Raw genomic sequence first — 21812 nt, forward strand, 5'->3', positions numbered from 1 at the left:
AAGGGGTTGAATACTTATTGACTTAAGACACTTCAGCTTTTCATTTTTATTAATTTGTAAACATTTCTAAAAACATCATTCCACTTTGATATGATGGGGTATTGTGTGCAGGCCAGAAACACAAAATCTCAATTGAATCCATTTTAAATTCAGGCTGTAACCCAAGAAAATGTGGAAAAGGTTAAGGTATGTGAATACTTTCTGAAGGCACTGTATGTCCGATTTCAGTATGTGTGTATGCATGCCCGTGTGTTTCACTTGTGTTTGAGTGTATTTCTTTTCATGCGTGTGTGACCAGGAAAAGGTTATATTATGGTTACTGCAGATGTTACTCTATGATCTGAGCCAATGACTGTGAAGACATTACTTAACTTTGCCGACCCTCCGCTCTCTCACAAATATGAATGAATAAGGTACATTCAACTCTGAAAACAGACTGGCACAAGGTGGAAACTTATGGTATGAGTCCCAAATATTCATATAATGCAGTAATTTTAACCTGAGCCCTATAGGCCGGAGCCTATGGTCAAAAGTAGTGCACTGTAGAGGGAAGGGTACCCTTTGGGACGCAGGCATGAACTTGATGCAGAATGACAGTCTCTGCCACTCAACCACACAGCTCAATATGTCATCAACAGTAGGTGTTGTAATGGAAATAACCAGTTAAATCTTCTTGTTATGTATTTAATTATTTGTTGCACAGCTACAAGGGGGTTTAGGCAGTGTGGTTGTTGGGGTCATAGTTGAGACTATTAAGGAATCCTAGATTAGCACTCCTACTCTGAGACGCTTTATGAATATAGGCCCTGATATACATTTCAGTGTTAACAAATTCTAAATCAATGTCTAACTGTAGCCTAAGCGTAGAGATGTGATTTTTCTGAGTATTTTGGTACTCAAAGCTTTAGTGGTATATATTTTGAGTGGTATATCTTTCAATCTTTTTAGATGGTCTCTCAACTAGAACTAGGGCAACTTTCCCATAATTCCTATTTCCAGAATTCCTAAACCTCATGGCACAACACCTCTCCCCTATGTGAACTAAATAACTTCTATTAACAGTAGACTGTTTTAAACTGATGCACAGTGGGGTCTGAAATTATTGATACACTTGATAAAGATTAGCAGAAACGACTGTATTAAGTAAATAATTCAAATACTGTGTCACGATCGTGTGGAGGATTGACGGACCAAAACGCAGCATTAGGAAAATAAGCCATCTTCCTTTTTATTATGAAGAAGGAGAACCAAAAACACTATTACAAAACTAACAAAACAAACAAACGACCGTGAAGCTATGAACGTAGTGCACATACAGGCTACAAACGTATAACATAGACAATTACCCACATCAAACGAAAGCCTATGGCTACCCTAAATATGGCTCCCAATCAGAGACAACAGAAATCAGCTGTCTCTAATTGGGAACCCATTCAGGCAACCATAGACTCTCCTAGACAACTACACCAACATAGACACAGCTAGACACATACACTCAACACAAACCCATACACTACACCCAACACCCCCTTTATCATATAACCACCCAAAACCGATAAAACACAAACATTCCCCATGTCACACCCTGACCTAACTAAAATAATAAAGAAAACAAAGAATACTAAGGCCAGGGTGTGACATAACCCCCCCCTTAAGGTGCGAACTCCGGGCGCACCAGCACACAGTCTAGGGGAGGGTCTGGGTGGGCTTCCTTCCACGGTGGCGGCTCCGGCACTGGTCGTGGTCCCCACCCCACCACAGTCACTAACCGCCTCCTTAGCTTCCTCCAAATGACCCCCCTCCACATTAACCCCACTGAATTAAGGGGCAGTTCCGGACTAAGGGGCAGCTCCGGACTAAGGGGCAGCTCCGGACTAAGGGGCAGCTCCGGACTAAGGGGCAGCTCCGGACTAAGGGCCAGCTCCGGACTAAGGGCCAGCTCCGGACTAATGGCCAGCTCCGGACTAATGGCCAGCTCCGGACTAAGGGGCAGTACCAGGGTAAGGGGCAGCACCAGGATAAGGGAGAGCACCAGGATAAGGGGCAGCTCCGGACTGAGGAACGGCAGCTCCGGACTGAGGGACTGCAGCTCCGGACTGAGGGACTGCAGCTCCGGACTGAGGGACTGCAGCTCCGGACTGAGGGACTGCAGCTCCGGACTGAGGGACGGCAGCTCCGGACTGAGGGACGGCAGCTCCGGACTGAGGGACTGCAGCTCCGGACTGAGGGACGGCAGCTCCGGACTGAGGGACGGCAGCTCCGGACTGAGGGACGGCCCATGGCTGGCTGACGGATCTGGCTGCTCATGGCTGGCTGACGGATCTGGCTGCTCATGGCTGGCTGACGGATCTGGCTGCTCATGGCTGGCTGACGGATCTGGCTGCTCATGGCTGGCTGACGGATCTGGCTGCTCATGGCTGGCTGACGGATCTGGCTGCTCATGGCTGGCTGACGGATCTGGCTGCTCATGGCTGGCTGACGGATCTGGCTGCTCATGGCTGGCTGACGGATCTGGCTGCTCATGGCTGGCTGACGGATCTGGCTGCTCATGGCTGGCTGACGGATCTGGCTGCTCATGGCTGGCTGACGGCTCTGGCAGATCCTGGCTGGTTGGCGGCTCTGGCAGATCCTGTCTGGTTGGCGGCTCTGGCAGATCCTGTCTGGTTGGCGGCTCTGGCAGATCCTGTCTGGTTGGCGGCTCTGGCAGATCCTGTCTGGTTGGCGGCTCTGGCAGATCCTGTCTGGTTGGCGGCTCTGGCAGATCCTGTCTGGTTGGCGGCTCTGGCAGATCCTGTCTGGTTGGCGGCTCTGGCAGATCCTGTCTGGTTGGCGGCTCTGGCAGATCCTGTCTGGTTGGCGGCTCTGGCAGATCCTGTCTGGTTGGCGGCTCTGGCAGATCCTGTCTGACGAATGGCTCTAGCGGCTCCTGACTGACGAACGGCTCTGACGGCTCGGGACAGACGGGCGGCTCTAATGGCTCGGGGCAGACGGATGGCGCTGGGTAGACGGATGGCTCAGATGGAGCTGGGTAGACGGATGGCTCAGATGGCGCTGGGTAGACGGATAGCTCAGATGGCGCTTGGCAGACGGGCAGTTCAGGCATCGCTGTGCAGACGGCAGACTCTTGCCGGCTGAGGCGCACTGTAGGCCTGGTGCGTGGTACCGGAACTGGTGGTACCGGGCTGGGGACACGCATCTCAGGGCTAGTGCGGGGAGAAGGAACAGGGCATACTGGACCCTGGGAGCGCACATTAGGCCTAGTGCGTGGTGCCGGAACTGGTGGTACCGGACTGGGGACACGCATCTCAGGGCTAGTGCGGGGAGCAGCAACAGGACGCACAGGACTCTGGGGACACACAGGAGGCTTGTTGCGTGGTTTAGGCACTGGTGGTAAAGGGCTGGAGACACGCACCATAGGGCTAGTGCGTGGAGGAGGCACTGGTGGTACTGGGTAGGGGCGGGGAGGTGGCGCCGGAAATACCGGACCGTGCATGCGTACTGGCTCCCTTGAGCACTGAGCCTGCCCAACCCTACCTGGTTGTATGCTCCCCGTCGCCTGACCAGTGCGGGGAGGTGGAATAACCCGCACCGGGCTATGTAGGCGAACCGGGGACACCATGCGTAAGGCTGGTGCCATGTACGCCGGCCCGAGGAGACGCACTGGTGACCAGATGCGTTGGGCCGGCTTCATGACATACGGCTCAACGCTCAATCTAGCCCGGCCGATACGTGGAGCTGGAATGTACCGAACCGGGCTATGCACGCGTACAGGAGACACCGTGCGCTCTACTGCGTAACACGGTGTCTGCCCGTACTCTCGCTCTCCACGGTAAGTACAGGGAGTAGGCGCAGGTTTCCTACCTGACTTCGCCACACTCCCTTTAAGGCCCCCCCCAAGAAATTTTTGGGTTGTACTCACGGGCTTCCAGCCTTGTTTCCGTGCTGCCTCCTCATATCGCCTCCTCTCGGCTTTAGCTGCCTCCAGCTCTTCACGAGGAAGGCGATATTCTCCCGGTTGTGCCCAAGGCCCCTTACCATCCAGTATCTCCTCCCATGTCCAAGAATCCTGTGTAGGTGGGTCCTGTTGCCGCTTTACATGCCGCTTGGTCCTGTATTGGTGGGTAATTCTGTCCCGATCGTGTGGAGGATTGACGGACCAAAACGCAGCATTAGGAAAATAAGCCATCTTCCTTTTTATTATGAAGAAGGAGAACCAAAAACAAAACACTATTACAAAACTAACAAAACAAACAAACGACCGTGAAGCTATGAACGTAGTGCACATACAGGCTACAAACGTATAACATAGACAATTACCCACATCAAACGAAAGCCTATGGCTACCCTAAATATGGCTCCCAATCAGAGACAACAGAAATCAGCTGTCTCTAATTGGGAACCCATTCAGGCAACCATAGACTCTCCTAGACAACTACACCAACATAGACACAGCTAGACACATACACTCAACACAAACCCATACACTACACCCAACACCCCCTTTACCATATAACCACCCAAAACCGATAAAACACAAACATTCCCCATGTCACACCCTGACCTAACTAAAATAATAAAGAAAACAAAGAATACTAAGGCCAGGGTGTGACATACTGAGCTAAATTGTACGTAAAAAAAACATTTTTTGTAGTATAAAATAATATAATATAAAGAAAAATTGCCATACAATTTAGCTCAGTATTTTAATTCTTTATTTTAAAAATAAATGTTTGCTAAATGTCATCTTTATCAAGGGTGCCAATAATTTCGGACCCCACTGTATATCCAAGATATCATTGACTGAGGTGGGAGGATGGGTTGATGTGGAGGAGAGCTTTGAAGACTTGTCTCTATTCTACATCCAATAACAAACACACAGGGCCACACACTAAGAGAGGGAGACACAGAGGGAGAGAGAGACAGCGAGAGAGAGAGTGAGAGTAAGCTAGTGAGAGAGAGAAACACTCACACACACAGAGTTGGCCTTCCCGTAAGCCCATTGCCAGACATGCTGTCTGTCTGCAGCAGTGTGTGTCCCAGCTTGCATTAACAAACCAGCTCCTCTGATGTTCACTAGACCCACTGACAGGTCTGATCACTATCTGATTTGGCACAGTGGGTTACTTACCACAACTTGTACATTTGAAAGATGAACCAGGGGTTGGAACCAATATTATTTTTCAATTGTTTCGTTCTGAACAGAACCATAACTTTTTTCGTTCCATTCCAATGTTCTGACCAGAAAAATAAAGTTCTGAACCGGTTTGAACCCCTAAAAAGTTACAATTTATATCTTTCTTTTCTGTTCCCTTTTTAACCTTTGAAATGTAAATTTAGCTCGACATCAAATTACTTCACCAATGGATGAGCAGCTTGCTATGGAGCGGTCAAGTTATATACATGCATTGGACAGACAAGTGTAGTGTAGGGTGCGACATGCGACTGAAATGTTGTGGCTGAGGAGAGAGCTGGGCATGAAGCGCTGGGCATCTTGTTGTAATGACATGCATTATCTGAATTAGGCCCACATAATTATACTTATGGAGGAGTGGCTTCTATGAAGGAACTTTGAATGTCTTTGAACTTCAGAGAGTTGGCTTAACTGATGTTGGACCAGGGCTAGCCCTTGATCATGACTCTCAGTTCCATTACATTACACACAATGCCATCTAGTTTTCAAGAGCTAGACCAGAGCTTGCTATCAAGCTAGCTAGCTAACAAGCTTGTGTGTGCAGAGCGGCACCAGAATTAAAATGAAAACATGTTTTACCTTTTTGTACTTATTAAATACAATGTGAAACGTGATAACTATGGTATCCTTAACTAGCATTGAAAAGGTTAATCCACTGTTCTCTAATAAAAAATATCTTCCTAATTTCTGAATCACGCCTGCAATGTCTGTAGCTACAGTAGACTATGCATGCTTCGGGGGGAGGGGGATGGGCAGGTAGCCTACATACAGACTGGCAAAGATTTTCAGCTGGCAGGCAGGCAGATACTGCAAAAAGTTTCTGGGTGACAGTGAGGGCTTTGCATAGGCACTTTGTTGCGTTTTTTTGTGGGACTGGAAAAAAATTCCCGGAATGTAAAATAACATTATTAACCAGTTCGCATGGTTTTAAAATAACGGTTGTGTTCCGGAACACTATAGATCACTTTTGTTCTCACTTCTGGTTCTGTTCCTCAATTTTTCTTTGTTCTTTTCCGGTTTTCGGTTCTGTTCCCTGAACCAGTTCCAACCCCTGAGACAAACTGACTTATTTTGATGTCACCCGTTGTTTATATGACTAAATATGCCCATTCATCACAGAATCCATAAAGTGTGTCCAAAGAGCACCTAACTCCCTACAGTACATAGATGTATAAAAACAGGACTTTATGGTGCCATTTGAGATGCACAGTATATCTCTGTCATATTCTTATTTCAAGTGTTTAAACTAGCTCTACTTGGTTAGATTTAGTGAATCTGCTAATTCCCATGCTCCGATGCCAATACATTTTGTTGTTATTCGGCATTCCTAAATCCGCTGGGTTAGCGTTAGCTTCTAACCCAGACACAACAACAATACTGTCAATCTCAGTAAGGTTAGACAAACCATAGCCAAAGACAACAGACAATGGGCAGCACAGAAGGCTGTGGAAGGGGAATAGGGATTTAGGAGAAACGTTCCAAGACCAGGCTCAAGGACAATAAATAAAATGTGGTCAAAACATTCACTGACTGAGAAGGATGGTAGTTTCCATCGTTCTCTCCCTTTTCTCTCACAAATAACACCTTTTTCACTCAACCTCTCTCTCTCCTCCCTTCCTCTCGCTCTCCCTTCTTCAAAGTCGCTCTCAGCAATGTGGTTGCCTGCTCCTGCACATGGAATGTTATGAGTGATAAATATTCCAAACAAATGTTGAGAATCAGAAAGAATATTCCTAATGTTCTGACCGTCCAACAGATCAGACCTGTTCTGTGAGGTCTGCATGGGGGCCAAACTCTCTCTGCGTGTGTTGTGTGAGACATTGTGTGTGCGTGTGTTGTGGGCGTGAGTGTGTCATGACGGTTCAGTGGTTGTTACTGTAGGGTATTGTCCTGTCAAAAGCAGGTTCTCTGGGTTTGTAAAGAGCAGATGCCAGCTGGCATGATGGAACACTGCTGTACTGTGACTTGGTTAGGATTGGAGTCTCTGTGTGGGTGTGTGTGTGTGTGTTTGTGACTTAGTTACCTTCTCTTGATCTGAGGAAGAACGGTAGCCTTGTGCAGCCTCTGAGCTGCTAGCTATACTTTCTGCAGTTACTTACGTTCTATATTCTTATAACTGTGACATCTTGTGAGTTATCACATGTCTAAGGGTGCCTTAAAACACCTCTGTCTGTTCAAAGACTCTTAGCCTATACATTTTGTATTGTCAACTCTTATAATATGGTCTTTTTTGGGGATTTTGAGTTGAGGAGACCACACTAACACAAACAGGTCTGGGACCAGTGGGATCAGGCTATACTACAGATAGTAGTACATGATGGCAGATAGGAGACTGTTGCACTGATACTGAGCTCAGGAGTCAAGCTGCTCACAGGGAGATATCCCTCCTTAGCTGGAATAACAACACACAGGTTTATGAGTCAGTAAAGCAGAAAACAGCATGTCAGAGAGCACAAACACACACACACAACACACATAAACACTCACACAAACACACGTACACACACACTGAAGTTATGCGGTGTGTGTCTCAGTATTCCTTTAGACAGATGCTTAGGTGAGCTCAGCCAAATACTAATAAAGTACACTCTGTTCAGGGATAGAAATATAACTTTTTAATAGAAACAGAACTTTTTGAAAACATTTGTTATGGTCAGTTATTTAAAGAACTGGGTGACTAGAGCCAAGCAGTTCATTCGAAAAATAGGAAGACAGAGCGCGAGGGAGGTAAAGTAAGAGAGGCAGAAAGGGAGAGCAGGACGGAAAGAAAGAGGCTGAGCAGAGGGAGAAAGAGAAAGAAAGGTAGACAGAGAGAGACCTTTTAGTCAGGGAACAAACCCCATCTGTGAAGGAGCAAGGGCTTAGAAAACTGTAAGCACAACAGCAAAACTGACCTTTTAAAGAGGGACAGAGAGAACAGGAGGAAGAGAGAGGGAGAAATGGAAGGGTTTGAGAGGTGGCCAAGAAAGATGGAAGGAGAAAGAAAGAGAGTGGCCTGTGAACATAAAAGCTGACCTTTTTTCACAGGTGTAGTGCTGTTAGCTTACTCTTCTATCTTCTTTGAACTCATCCTCTGTTTCTTTGAACTCATTCACTGTTTCTTTGAACTCATTCACTGTTTCTTTAAGCCGGTGGATTTAAAAAAGCTACTGTATCTTTCATATCTTTATCTCTCAATATTAGCTGGCCTTGACAGATCTGTGCTGCACATACACCCCTCTGAAGGCTTAGACTATCACCTGAGTGATGCTGTTATTACACAATAAGATGAAAGTGAGACAAAATTAAGTTTGAAGTGCGTGTGTGAGAGTGTGAGAGTGAGTGTGAGAGTGAGTGAGTGAGTGAGTGAGTGAGTGAGTGAGTGAGTGAGTGAGTGAGTGAGTGAGTGAGTGAGTGAGTGATTGAGACTGTACATATGTATGTGTACAGCCAAAACACTGGCTCAGAAACATGACGTGAGCAATACAGTGAGCAAAAGTATTGGGACACTGACACATTTAGTTGTTGTTTTGGCTCTGTTCAATGTAGCAATGACTATGAGGTTAAAGTGCAGACTGTCAGCTTTAATTTTGGGGTATTTTAATCCATATACGGTGAACAGTTTAGGAATTACACCACTTTTTGTACATACTGTAGTCCTCCCATTTTAGAGGACATAAAGTATTGGGACAAATTCACTTATACTGTATGCGTATTAAAATAGTAAAAAGTTTAGTATTTGGTCCCATATTCATAGCACGCAATGACTACATCAAGATTGTGACTCAACAAAAATTGTTGTATGCATTTGCTGTTTGTTTTGGTTGTGTTTCAGAATATTCTGTGCCCAATAGAAATGAATGGATACGAACATGGTTACAGATATCCCTGAATGTATCATGAATAATGATGAGTGAGAAAATTACAGAGGCATAAATATCATACCCCCCCAAAAATGCTACCCTCCTCTTTTATTGTAATGGTGAGAGGTTTGCATATTTTGGGGGTACGATAATTGTGCGTCTGTAACTTTCTCACTTATCATTATTCATGATTCATTCAAGATTATCCATAATCATGGTAGCATCCACATTACAGTGGAAATGTTTAGAAACACATTCTATTCTGAAACCAAAAGGACACCAAACATTATTTACAATTAATTTCTATTGGGCACAAAATAATCTGAAACCCAACCAAAACAAACAGCAAATATATCAAACAAATTTGAAGAATCACAATCTATAGTCATTGCGTGCTATGAATATGGGACAAATACTTCACTTTTTACTATTTTAATACACATACAGTATAAGTGAATTTGTCTCAATAGTTTTGGTCCACTATGTACAAAAAGTGCTGTAATTTCTAAACGGTTCACCATATATGGATAAAAATTAAAGCTGACAATCTTTACTTTAACCTCATAGTCATTGTATCATTTCAAATCCAAAGTGCTGGAGTACATAGCCTAAACAACAAATAATTTTTCACTGTCCCAATAGTTCTGGAACGGGGGACATGTCACATCTCGTCACGTCTGTAGGATGACTCCTGTCGTGATTTGGCCTCAGATTGGAGCTGCTTTGACCGTGATCTTCCTAGTACTGGCATGGGTGTGTCAAATCCAATCAAATGTTATTTGTTACATGCTTACTTAGGAGCCCTTCCCAACAATGCAGAGAGAACAATTAAAAACGTATAGAAAAATAATAACGTGAGGAAAAAATACACAATGCGCAACAATATCTTGGCTATGTACACGGGGTACCAGTACCGAGTTGATGTGCAGGGGTACGAGGTAATTGAGGTAGATATTTAGATATACTTTAGGTAGGGGTAATGGGACTGTGCAACAGGATAAATAATAAACAGTAGCATTATGTGAAGAGTGCAAAAGGGTCAATGCAGATAGTCCAGGTAGATATTTGGTTAACTATTTAGCAGTCTTATGGCTTGGGAGTAGCCCTGTTGGTACACACATGGTGCATCGGTACTGCTTGCCGAGCTCCCTGCCATCCAGGTGGAGTCTTTGACACATTTTAGGGCCTTCCTCTGACACCGCCTGGTATAGAGGTCCTGGATGACAGGAAGCTCAGCCCCAATGAAGCACTAGGCCGTACGCAGTACCCTCTGCAGCCTCTTGCGGTCAGATGCCAAGCAGCTGCCATGATGCAGCCAGTCAAGATGCTCTCAATGGTGCAGCTGTAGAACTTTGAGGATCTGAGGGCCCATGACAAATTTTTTCAGCCTCCTCAGGGGGAAGAGGCGTTGTCGTGACTTCTTCACGACTGTGTTGGTTTGTGTGGACCATGTTAATTCCTTAGTGATGTGGACACCGATGAACCTGAAGCTCTCGACCTGCTCCACTACAGCCCCCTCGATATGGATTGGGGCATGCTCGGCCCTCCGGTTTTTGTAGTCCACAATCAGCTCCTTTGTCTTGCTGATGTTGAGGGAGAGGTTGTTGTCCTGGCAACACACCGCCAGGTTACTGACCTCCTCCCTATAGGTGGTCTCATTGTCATCGGTGATCAGGCCTACCACCGCTGAGTCGTCAGCAAACTTAATGAGGGTGTTGGAGTCGTGCACGGCCATTTAGTTGTGGGTGAACAGGGAAGGGCCCCCGTGTTGAGGGTCAGCATGGCGGACATATTGTTTCCTACCCAGGATCCAGTTGCAGAGGGAGGTGTTCAGTCACAGGGTCCTGAGCTTACTGATGAGTTTGGAGGTCACTATGGTGTTGAACGTTGAGCTGTAGTCAATGAACAGCATTCTCACATAGGTGATCCTCTTGTCCAGATGAGTGAGGGCAGTGTGTAGTGCAATAGAGATTGCGTCATCTGTGGATCTGTTGGGGCGTTATGCGAATTGGAGTGGGTCCAGGGTGTCTGGGTCGATGGTGTTGATGTGAGCCATGACCAGCCTTTCAAAGCATTTCATGGCTACAGACGTGAGTGCTATGGGCGACAGTCCTTTAGACAGGTTACCTTGACGTTCTTGGGGACAGGAACTATGGTGGTCTGATTGACAAAAAATGTCAGTGAAGACACTTGCCAGCTGGTATGTGTGTGTGTGTGTGTGTGTGTGTGTGTGTGTGTGTGTGTGTGTGTGTGTGTGTGTGTGTGTGTGTGTGTGTGTGTGTGTGTGTGTGTGTGTGTGTGTGTGTGTGTGTGTGTGTGTGTGTGTGTGTGTGTGTGTGTGTGTGTATGTGTGTGTGTGTGTGTGTAACAAGGCAGTTTAGGGCTCTCCCACGCAAGGTAATGGTCCAGATATCCTGTCCTGTCCCAAAGCCTGATCCACCACTATCTATCTACCTGTCGGCACCATCTTACAAAGTCATCATAAAAGATGAGCAGTTGAGTGCTGAGCAGTTACCCTAGTTGAACTCTGGAAAGACAGCAAGAAGATAAAAATCAACAAATGAAAGCAAGTAGTTACTGTAGGTACAAGGTAACGGAAACAGGATAACGACCCTGTCAATGACCACCGTTGTTTTATCATTCGATTTATACAAATAAAGTTTGGGAGTAGTAAAGGGAAAAGCATTTACTTTCATTTGACAAGGGAGAAATGTGAGATATGGAGAGGGAGAAAGAGACAGAGGGGATAAGGAGAACATTTGAGGGGAAGAAAAAGATACAGACGGAGGTTTGAGAGAGAGAGAAAGAGAAAGAGGGAATGGAGAAAAAGAGTTAGAGAGGAAGAGAGAAAGAGATAAAGGAAAGACAAGGAGAGAAATTTTGAAAATAAAGAGATGTTGAGAGGGAGAGAAAAAGAGGCATAAAAACAAGGGAAAGAAAGTGAGAGAAGTTGAGAGCGCGAAAAAGATAAAGAGAAAAAAGAGAGGTTAAGAGGGAGATAAATAGAGGGAAATAAGAAAAGAGACATCTCAGCTCTTACCTCAGATGAACTGGTGTCCATAGTGTTTACTGGGACTGAGGGACAACATGGACTCTGTTGCTAAACAACTGAAGGTTGAGGCTATTCCCATGGACCAAGCATAGCTAGGACACACACACACACAAAGACCAGCACACACACACAAACATGTGCACACGCACACACACCGACGCACAGACAAACACACACACACAGCCTGCCACAATAAATCAATCTTTGAAGTAATATTTTTTTTTTTATCTTCCAGTTACTGTTCAAACTTTCAAGGCTCACATCAATAATAATAATCTTGGTGAAAATTAAATACATAACTCTGACTGATAAATACTAAATAGGATTATGCAAATACATAAATAGGATACTCTAAATACATAAACAGTATTAAGTTAAGTTCCAAGATCCTCATTTTCTCATTGCAGCAGACGTGAGTCGTGTTAACTCTTTGGAGATCCCTGTTGTAGACTACCTTATACAAGGAAGAAATTATTTCAGCACTCAGACTCAACAGCCTTAGCCTGGGCCGTATTCATGAGAGCAAAATAGTTTGGAACGGAAAATGAAAAGTGTTTCTAGGGTAGTCCCTCCCTGTTTCAGTCTCTTTTCTTCCATTTGGTGCCTAAGGAACACAAGCCAGAGTACCTGACTGTTTCTTTATTTAACACCATTTCAGTCTCTGTTTCAGTCTCTTTTCTTCCGTTTGGTGCCTAAGGAACACAAGCCAGAGTACCTGACTGTTTCTTTATTTAACACCATTTCAGTCTCTGTTTCAGTCTCTTTTCTTCCGTTTGGTGCCTAAGGAACACAAGCCAGAGTACCTGACTGTTTCTTTATTTAACACCATGCTACACTGTTGCATTGCCAACAACAGTAAGACAATGACAAGATGACTGAAGCAGAAACAGAACTCAGCTTACTCAACATTACAAAACATCTGGTTCATTGGGGCAAGCAATGGAAAACATTTTTTTTAAAATTTGCAACGAAAAATGTGTTTCTTATTCTACACGTCAAGGTAGTTCTTCAATTTTTTTGTCTGCTTTCTCCTGTTTCGGGCCTAATGAATACAACCTTACTTTATAGGAAGATCGGATTATCACTCACTTTCACAGGTTTACATATCAGAACATACAGTTGAAGTCAGAAGTTTACATACGCCTTAGCCAAATACATTTAAAATCTGTTTAGCACAATTCCTGACATTTAATCCTAGTAAAGATTCCCTGTCTTAGGTCAGTTAGGATCACCACCTCATTTTCAGAATGTGAAATGCCAGAATAATAGTAAAGTGAATGATTTCTTTCAGCTTTTATTTCTTTCATCACATTCCCAGTGGTTCAGAAATTTACATACACTCAATTAGTATTTGGTAGCATTGCCTTTAAATTGTTTAACTTGGGTCAAACGTGTCGGGTCGCCTTCCACAAGCTTCCCACAATAAGTTGGGTGAATTTTGGCCCATTCCTCCTGACAGAGATGGTGTAACTGAGTCAGGAATGTATGCCTTCTTGCTCGCACACGCTTTTTCAGTTCTGCCCACAAATGTTCTATGGATTGAGGTCAGGGATTTGTGATGGCCACTAAAATACCTTGACTTTGTTGTCCTTAAGCTATTTTGCCACAACTTTGGAAGTATGCTTAGGGTCATTGTCCATTTGGAAGACCCATTTGCAACCAAGCTTTAACTTCCTGACTGATGTCTTGAGATGTTGCTTCAATATATCCACATAATTTTCCTGCCTCATGATGCCATCTATTTTGTGAAGTGCACCAGTCCCTCCTGCAACAAAGCACCCCCACAACATGATGCTGCCACCCCAGTGCTTCACAGTTGGGATGGTGTTCTTTGGCATGCAAGCATCCCCCTTTTTCCTCCAAACATAATGATGGTCATTATGGCCAAATAGTTATATTTTTGTTTCATCAGACCAGAGGACATTTCTCAAAAAAATATGATCTTTGTCCCCATGTGCAGTTGCAAACCGTAGTCTGGCTTTTTTATGGCAATTTTGGAGCAGTGGCTTCTTCCTTGCTGAGCGGCCTTTCAGGTTATGTCAATATAGGACTCGTTTTACTGTGAATATAGATACATTTGTACCTGTTTCCTACATTCATCTCTAGGAGACAGAACGCGTCTCCTTCTTGAGCGGTATGACGGTCCAATGGTGTTTATACTTGCGTACTATTGGTTTTACAGATGAACGTGGTACCTTCAGGCGTTTGGAAATTGCTCCCAAGGATGAACCATACTTGTGGAGGTCTACAAATCTTTTCTGAGGTTTTGGCTGATTTCTTTTGATTTTCCCAGGATGTCAAGCAAAGAGGAAATGAGTTTGAATGTAGGCCTTGAAATACATCCATAGGTACACCTCCAATTGACTCAAATTATGTACATTACCCTATCAGAAGCTTCTAAAGCCATGACACCATTTTCTGGAATTTTCCAAGCTGTTTAAAGGCACAGTCAACTTAGTGTATGTAAACTTCTGACTCACTAGAATTGTGATACAAGTGAAATATGTGATATAATCTGTCTGTAAACAATTGTTGGAAACATTACTTGTGTCATGCACAAAGTAGATGTCCTAACCGACTTGCCAAAACTATAGTTGGTAACAAGAAATTTGTGGAGTGGTTGAAAAACGAGTTTTAATGACTCCAACCTAAGTGTATGTAAACTTCCGACTTCAACTGTACATACAGTACCAGTCAAAAGTTTGGACACACCTAGTCATTCAAGGTAAAACATTTTTTTAAACTATTTTCTACATTGTAGAATAAAATAGTGAAGACATCAAAACCATGAAAGAACACATATGGAATCATGTAGTAACCAAAAAAGTGTTTAACAAATCAAAATATATTTTAGATTCTTCAAAGTAGCCACCCTTTGCCTTGATGACAGCTTTGCACACTCTTGGCATTCTCTCAACCAGCTTCACCTGGAATGCTTTCCCAACAGTCTTGAAGGAGTTCCCGCATATGCTGAGCACTTGTTGTATGCTTTTCCTTCACTCTGCGGTCCAACTCATCCCAAACCATCTCAATTGGGTTGAGGTCGGGTAATTGTGGAGGCAAGGTCATCTGATGCAGCACTGCATCAATCTCCTTCTTGGTCAAATAGCCCTTACACAGCCTGGAGGTGTGTTGGGTCATTGTCCTGTTGAAAAACAAATGACAGTCCCACTAAGTGCAAACCAGATGGGATGGCTTATCGCTGCAGATTGCTGTGGTAGCCATGCTGGTTAAGTGTGCCTTGAATTCTAAATAAGTCACAGACAGCGTCACCAGCAATGCACCCCCACACCATCACACCTACTCCTCCATGCTTCACGGTGGGAACCATACATGCGGAGATCATCCGTTCACCTACTCTGCATCTCACAAAGACACGGCAGTTGGAACCAAACATTTCAAATTTGTAGTCATTAGACCAAGGGACAGATTTCCACCGATCTAATGTCCATTAATCTTGTTTCTTGGCCCAAGCAAGTCTCTATTTCTAATTGATATCCGTTAGTAGTGCTTTCTTTGCAGCAATTCGACCATGAAGGCCTGATTCACGTAGTCTCCTCTGAACAGTTGATGTTGAGATGTGTCTGTTACTTGAACTCAGTGAAACATTTATTTGGGCTGCAATTTCAGAGGCTGGTAACTCTAATGAACTTATCCTATGCAGCAGAGGTAACTCTGGGTCTTCCTTTCCTGTGGCGGTCCTCATGAGAAACAGTTTTATCATAGCGCTTGATGGGTTTTACGACTGCACTTGAAGAAACTTTAAAAGTTCTTGAAATTTTCCATATTGACTGACCTTCATCTCTTAAAGTAATGCTGGACTGTCATTTCTCTTTGCTTATTTGAGGTGTTCTTGCCATAATATGGACTTGGTCTTTTACCAAATAGGGCTATCTTCTGTATACCACCACTACCTTAACACAACACACTGATTGCCTCAAATGCATTAAGAAGGAAAGAAATATCACAAATTAACTTTTAACAAGGCACACCTGTTATTTGAAATGCATTCCAGGTGACTACCTCATGAAGCTTGTTGAGAGAATGCCAAGAGTGTGCAAAGCTGTCATTCAGGCAAGGGGTGGCTACATTGAAGCTTCTGAAATATAAAATATATTTTGATTTGTTTAAACTTCTTATGGCTGCAATCCCGTTAACGGGATCGATATGACAACAGCCAGTGAAAGTGCAGGGTGCCAAATTCAAACAACAGAAATCTCATAATTAAAATTCCTCAAACATACATGTGTCTCATACCATTTTAAAGGTAATCTTGTTGTTAATCCCAACAAAGTGTCCGATTTCAAATAGGCTTTTCAGCGAAAGCACCACAAACGATAATGTTAAGTCACCACCAACTCACAAAAATATTCAGCCATTTTTACAGCCAAAGAGGAGTCACAAAAAGCACAAATAGAGATAAAATGAATCACTAACCTTTGATGATCTTCATCAGATGACACTCATAGGACTTCATGTTACACAATACATATATATCTTGTTCGATTCAGTTCATATTTATATCCAAAAACCTCAGTTTACAAGGGCGCCATGTTCAGAAATGCCTCCAAAATATCCTGAGAAATTACAGAGAGCCACGTCAAATAACAGAAATACTCGTCATAAACTTTGATGAAAGATACATGTTTTACATAGAATTAAAGATACACTTGTTCTTAATGCAACCGCTGTGTCAGATTTCAAAAAGCTTTACGGCAAAACACAATATTCAATAACCTGAAAACAGCGTTCAGCACTTGTGGAAGTGGGAGTCCTGGGAATGCACTCCCAGGACTCCCACTTCCACAAGAAATTTTCTTTTTTTTCAGTAATGTCCATCATTTATGTCCAAATAGCTATTTTTGTAGCGTGTTTGGTAAACACATCCAACGTCAGGGAAGCGCGTTCACTAAAACCTGACGACATGTCCAAAAGTTCCGTAACAGTCCGTAGAAACATGTCAAACGATGTATTGAATCAATCTTTAGAATGTTTTTAACACAAGTCTTGAATAACGTCCCAACCGGAGAATTACATTGACTTCAGATGAGCGATGGAACAGAGCTCCCTCTCATGTGAACGCGCATGGTGAAGGCATGGTCAGGTCATGGCAGACATGACTAATTCCCCTCTCATTCGGCCTCCCTTCACAGTAGAGGCATCAGACAAGGTTCTACAGACTGTTGATATCTAGTGGAAGCCGTAGGAAGTGCAAACTCATCCATATCTCGCTGTGATTTCAATGGGATCTTGGTTGAAAATCGACCAGCCTCAGAATTTTCACTTCCTGTTTGGATTTTTTCTCAAGTTTTTGCCTGCCATATGAGTTCTGTTATACTCACAGACATAATTCAAACAGTTTTAGAAACTTCAGAGTGTTCTCTATCCAATACTAATAATAATATGCATATATTAGCAACTATGACTGAGGAGCAGGCCGTTTACTCTGGGCACCTCTGTGCACCTTTCATCCAAGCTACTCAATACTGCCCCTGCTCCATAAGAAGTTTTTAACACTATTTTGGTTACTACACGATTCCATATGTGTTATTTCATAGTTTTGATGTCTTCACTATTATTCTACTGTGTAGAAAATAGTAAAAATAAAGAAAAACCCTTGAATGAGTCGGTGTGTCCAAGCTTTTGACTGGTACTGTATATGACATTTTAACATCTACAATACATCTTAACTTGGTCATCACCACATTTTTGTTGGGTTCCAGTTAGCAAGCTTACAGCGGCCTATAAGCAGTCTGACATTTGCAAATTCAGTGTCCCATCAGATTTACAAAAAGCCAATAACATAACAACTGTTGGGGCTCTATTCAATATGTATCGCCGAGTGTTACAGGTTGCGCGATAGAAATGTCAAGGTAATTTCAGATTGAGCCAACATATGCAGCGTTTACGCAGGCTCTGCTGACACGAGAACATTGGCTTTAAATTTCAATCACGCTTTAACACTGAACGCAATACGGATTGAATAGAGAGCCCTTGGTTAGTTTTCTGTCTTCCCTTCCATCTCCACAGTACAGAAACGTTCAGCACGAGTACATCCTCTTCTCTCAATATATACAGTTTTACGTCTTTACGTCTCTCAGTATGCTACATTCCCATTGCTGGCTGAATAAAAATGCTACACAAAATATAACATGCTGTCAGTCAATACAGTATGTATGCACATCTTCTCTTTTATATATTTGGCACCTTCCACTCCTCCTCCCCTGAGTATCCTTCTCATCATCATCATCATCATCATCATCAAAGATTTACACAAAAACAAGACTTGGTCACTCGATGACGGCACTTTTACAGAGTAGATACTAAATGGCCATGGTAGAAAAAAAAATGGCAACATCATTCAAATGAATGGGCAAATGTTGTTGAATAGTGGTAAAGCACCATATATCTTTGCCTTTTTCTAGCATGGCCAGATAGTGACAATAGAGTCTACACATACAAAAGTTCAAAGGTTATTTAGATGTCCACTGATTGGTTCATATACATGTCCATAGAGCCCACCGGTTGGCTCGTTGGCAGTGTTAGTCTTTGTGTTGGTCAGTCAGCCCCAGGTTGGGTAACCAATTCACAGGGATGAAACATGAAGGCATTAAAAGCATAGGAGGCTGGTCAGAGAGTAGATTTAGAAGGTATCGAAGCAAAGGAGGCTGCACAACAAGCATGGCCAAACTGATATGAGTGGAGATTTAGAGGGTGTGCTCTGGAGGGTTGCTTGGTGGGTGATCTGATGTAAGTGCAGATTAAGAAGAGGCATGTCTGATTGTTGGGGGATTTGGCTGGAGGTTGCTCTTAGGCACAGCACTAGAATCAGATTATGCTCCCTAGATCCTAACTGTGATCACCAGTAGTAAATCACAAACCTGACCTTAGATCTGTGTCTTAGGGTAACTTGGTGGTAGCACTTCCTCAGTCCACACACTAGAGGGTGATATAACTGTGCGTCACATAAAAAGGGAAAATGAAAAATAATAGTGAAATGGGTGGATGACAATGTGAGACAGAAACTGAGACCCCCTGTGTTTCCAAGGAGACTTCTTTCGGAGACATTATTTTTAATACTATTCCTGTCAGCAGTGTTCCAGAGATTCAAAATTGCAATGTGTGTGAGTATGTGTGTGTTTGATAGCGAGAGATAACGAGTGAGTAAGAGAAGAGAGAGAGAGAGAGAGAGGGAGAGCAACTACATTGTGTGCAGGGTCAATGGACTCAGCCACTTGCTTTGAAGTCCCAATGTGTGGTTTGATAACACAGAAGTTATACCCATGGCAATATTGCATTATGTTATTTTATCCATCTCTATGGTTGACTGTGATAGCCAAGAGTCCACAGAGGAAAACCCAGTCAGACCCAGCTGGCATAGAGAAATGTAATCAGTCTCCACTTTACTCCTATTCAACTGATCTCTCTCTCTCCCATAGAGAGGCAGTCAGTTATGTCCATTGTGAGAAAGGCTCAATTATCCCTCTCTCTTTGTGTGTGTATGTGTGTGTGTGTGTGTGTGTGTGTGTGTGTGTGTGTGTGTGTGTGTGTGTGTGTGTGTGTGTGTGTGTGTGTGTGTGTGTGTGTGTGTGTGTGTGTGTGTGTGTGTGTGTGTGTGTGTGTGTGTGTGTGTGTGTGTGTGTGTGTGTGTGTGTGTGTGTGTTTGTCTGTGTGTGTTTGAGAGAAAGTGTGTGTGCGCATGTATTTTTTTTATTTTTTTTATTTAACCTTTATTTAACCAGGTAGGCAAATTGAGAACACGTTCTCATTTACAATTGCGACCTGGCCAAGATAAAGCAAAGCAGTTCGACACATACAACAACACATAGTTACACATGGATGAGTGAATGTGAGAGTGCGTGCGTGGGGAGAATCCTCCAACATACACACTAGGGGCCATCATTTTAACACCCAATCATATACGGAGAGACCAGAGAACCAGAGAGCAGTCGTTATCCAGCTGTAGTGTTAAAACTACACTGAGTCAATCCTCTGTGAACCACATCTGTCTAAATAAACTTTATACAGGCCTCGTTTGGAGCGACGAACAATCTACAATTAGCCAGGCAGTTTAGCAGTGTTACAGGCCAGGGCAGGGACTAGCATGGCTTTATTAAAGGGATGGAGGTTTGCTTGTGATTCCAATGAGCTGAGACCACAAAGAACACTGCATGGCTGAGTGTGTGGAACACAGGGAGAGAGAGAGAGTACAATGCATTCGGAAAGTATACTTTTTCAGCCTCATTCTAAAATGGATTAAATAGTTTTGTTTTTTTCAATCTACACACAAACCCCATAATGACAAAGCGAAAAAAAGTAGTTTTTTATACATTTTTGCAAATGTATAAAAAAAATAAAAACTGAAATATCACATTTACATAAGTATTCAGACACTTTATTCAGTACTTTGTTGAAGCATCTTTGGCAGCGATTACAGCCTTGAGTCTTCTTGGGTATGACGCTACAAGCTTGGCACACCTGCATTTGGGGAGTTTATCCCATTCTTCTCTGCAGAGCCTCTCAAGCTCTGTCAGGTTGGACGGGGAGCGTTGCTGCACAGCTATTTTCCGGTCTCTTCAGAGATGTTCGATTGGGTTCAAGTCCGGGCTCTGGCTGGGCCACTCAAGGACGTTCAGAGACTTGCCCCGAAGCCCCTGCTGCGTTGTCTTGGCTGCTTAGGGTCGTTGTCATGTTGAAAGGTGAACCTTCGCGCCCAGTCTGAGGTCAACGATCTCTGTGTTCTTTGCTCTGTTCATCATGCCCTTGCTCCTGACAAGTCTCTCATTTCCTGCCGCTGAAAAACATCCCAACAGCATGATGCTGCCACCACCATGCTTCACCGTAGGGTGAAGGTTTCAGGTGCCAGGTATCCTCCAGACGTGACGCTTGGCATTCAGGCCAAAGGGTTCAATCTTGGTTTCATCAGACCAGATAATCTTGTTTCTCAATTTCCGAGAGTCTTTAGGTGTATTTTGCCAAATTCCAAGCGGGCTGTCATGTGCCTTTTACTGAGGAGTGGGTGGAGTGCTGCAGAGATGGTTGTCCTTCTGGAAGATTCTCCCATCTCTACAGAGGAATCTGGAGTTCTGTCAGAGTGACCATAGGGTTCTTGGTCACCGCCCTTCTCCCCCGATTGCACAGTTTGGCAGGGCGGCCAGCTCTGGGAAGAGTCTTGGTGGTTTAAAACTTCTTCCATTTAAGAATGATGGAGGCCACTGTGTTCTTGGGGACCTTCAATGCTGCAGCCATTTTTTGGTACCATTTTGCAGATCTGTGCCTCGACACAATCCTGTCTCGGAGCTCTACGGACAATTTGCTCTGACATGCACTGTCAACTGTGGGACATTATATAGACAGATGTGTGCCTTTCCAAATCATGTCCAATCAATTGAATTTACCACAGGTGGACTCCAATAAAGTTGTAGAAACATCTCAAGGATGATCAATGGAAACAGGATGCACCCAAGCTCAATTTCGAGTCTCATAGCTAAGGGTCTGAATAACTATGTCAATGAGGTATTACAGTTGATCATTTTTAATACATTTGCTAACATTTATAAAAAACTGTTTTTGCTTTGTCATTATGTGGTATTGTGTGTAGATTGATGAGGGAAAAAAAGATTTAATACATTTTAGAATAAGGCTGTAAAGTCACAAAATGTGGAAAAAGTCAAGAGTTCTGAATACTTTCCTAATGCACTGTATGTGCCTGTGTGTGTGTGACCTG

This window comes from Salvelinus alpinus, chromosome 3, assembly GCF_045679555.1.
Source record: "Salvelinus alpinus chromosome 3, SLU_Salpinus.1, whole genome shotgun sequence".
Classification (NCBI taxonomy): domain Eukaryota; kingdom Metazoa; phylum Chordata; class Actinopteri; order Salmoniformes; family Salmonidae; genus Salvelinus; species Salvelinus alpinus.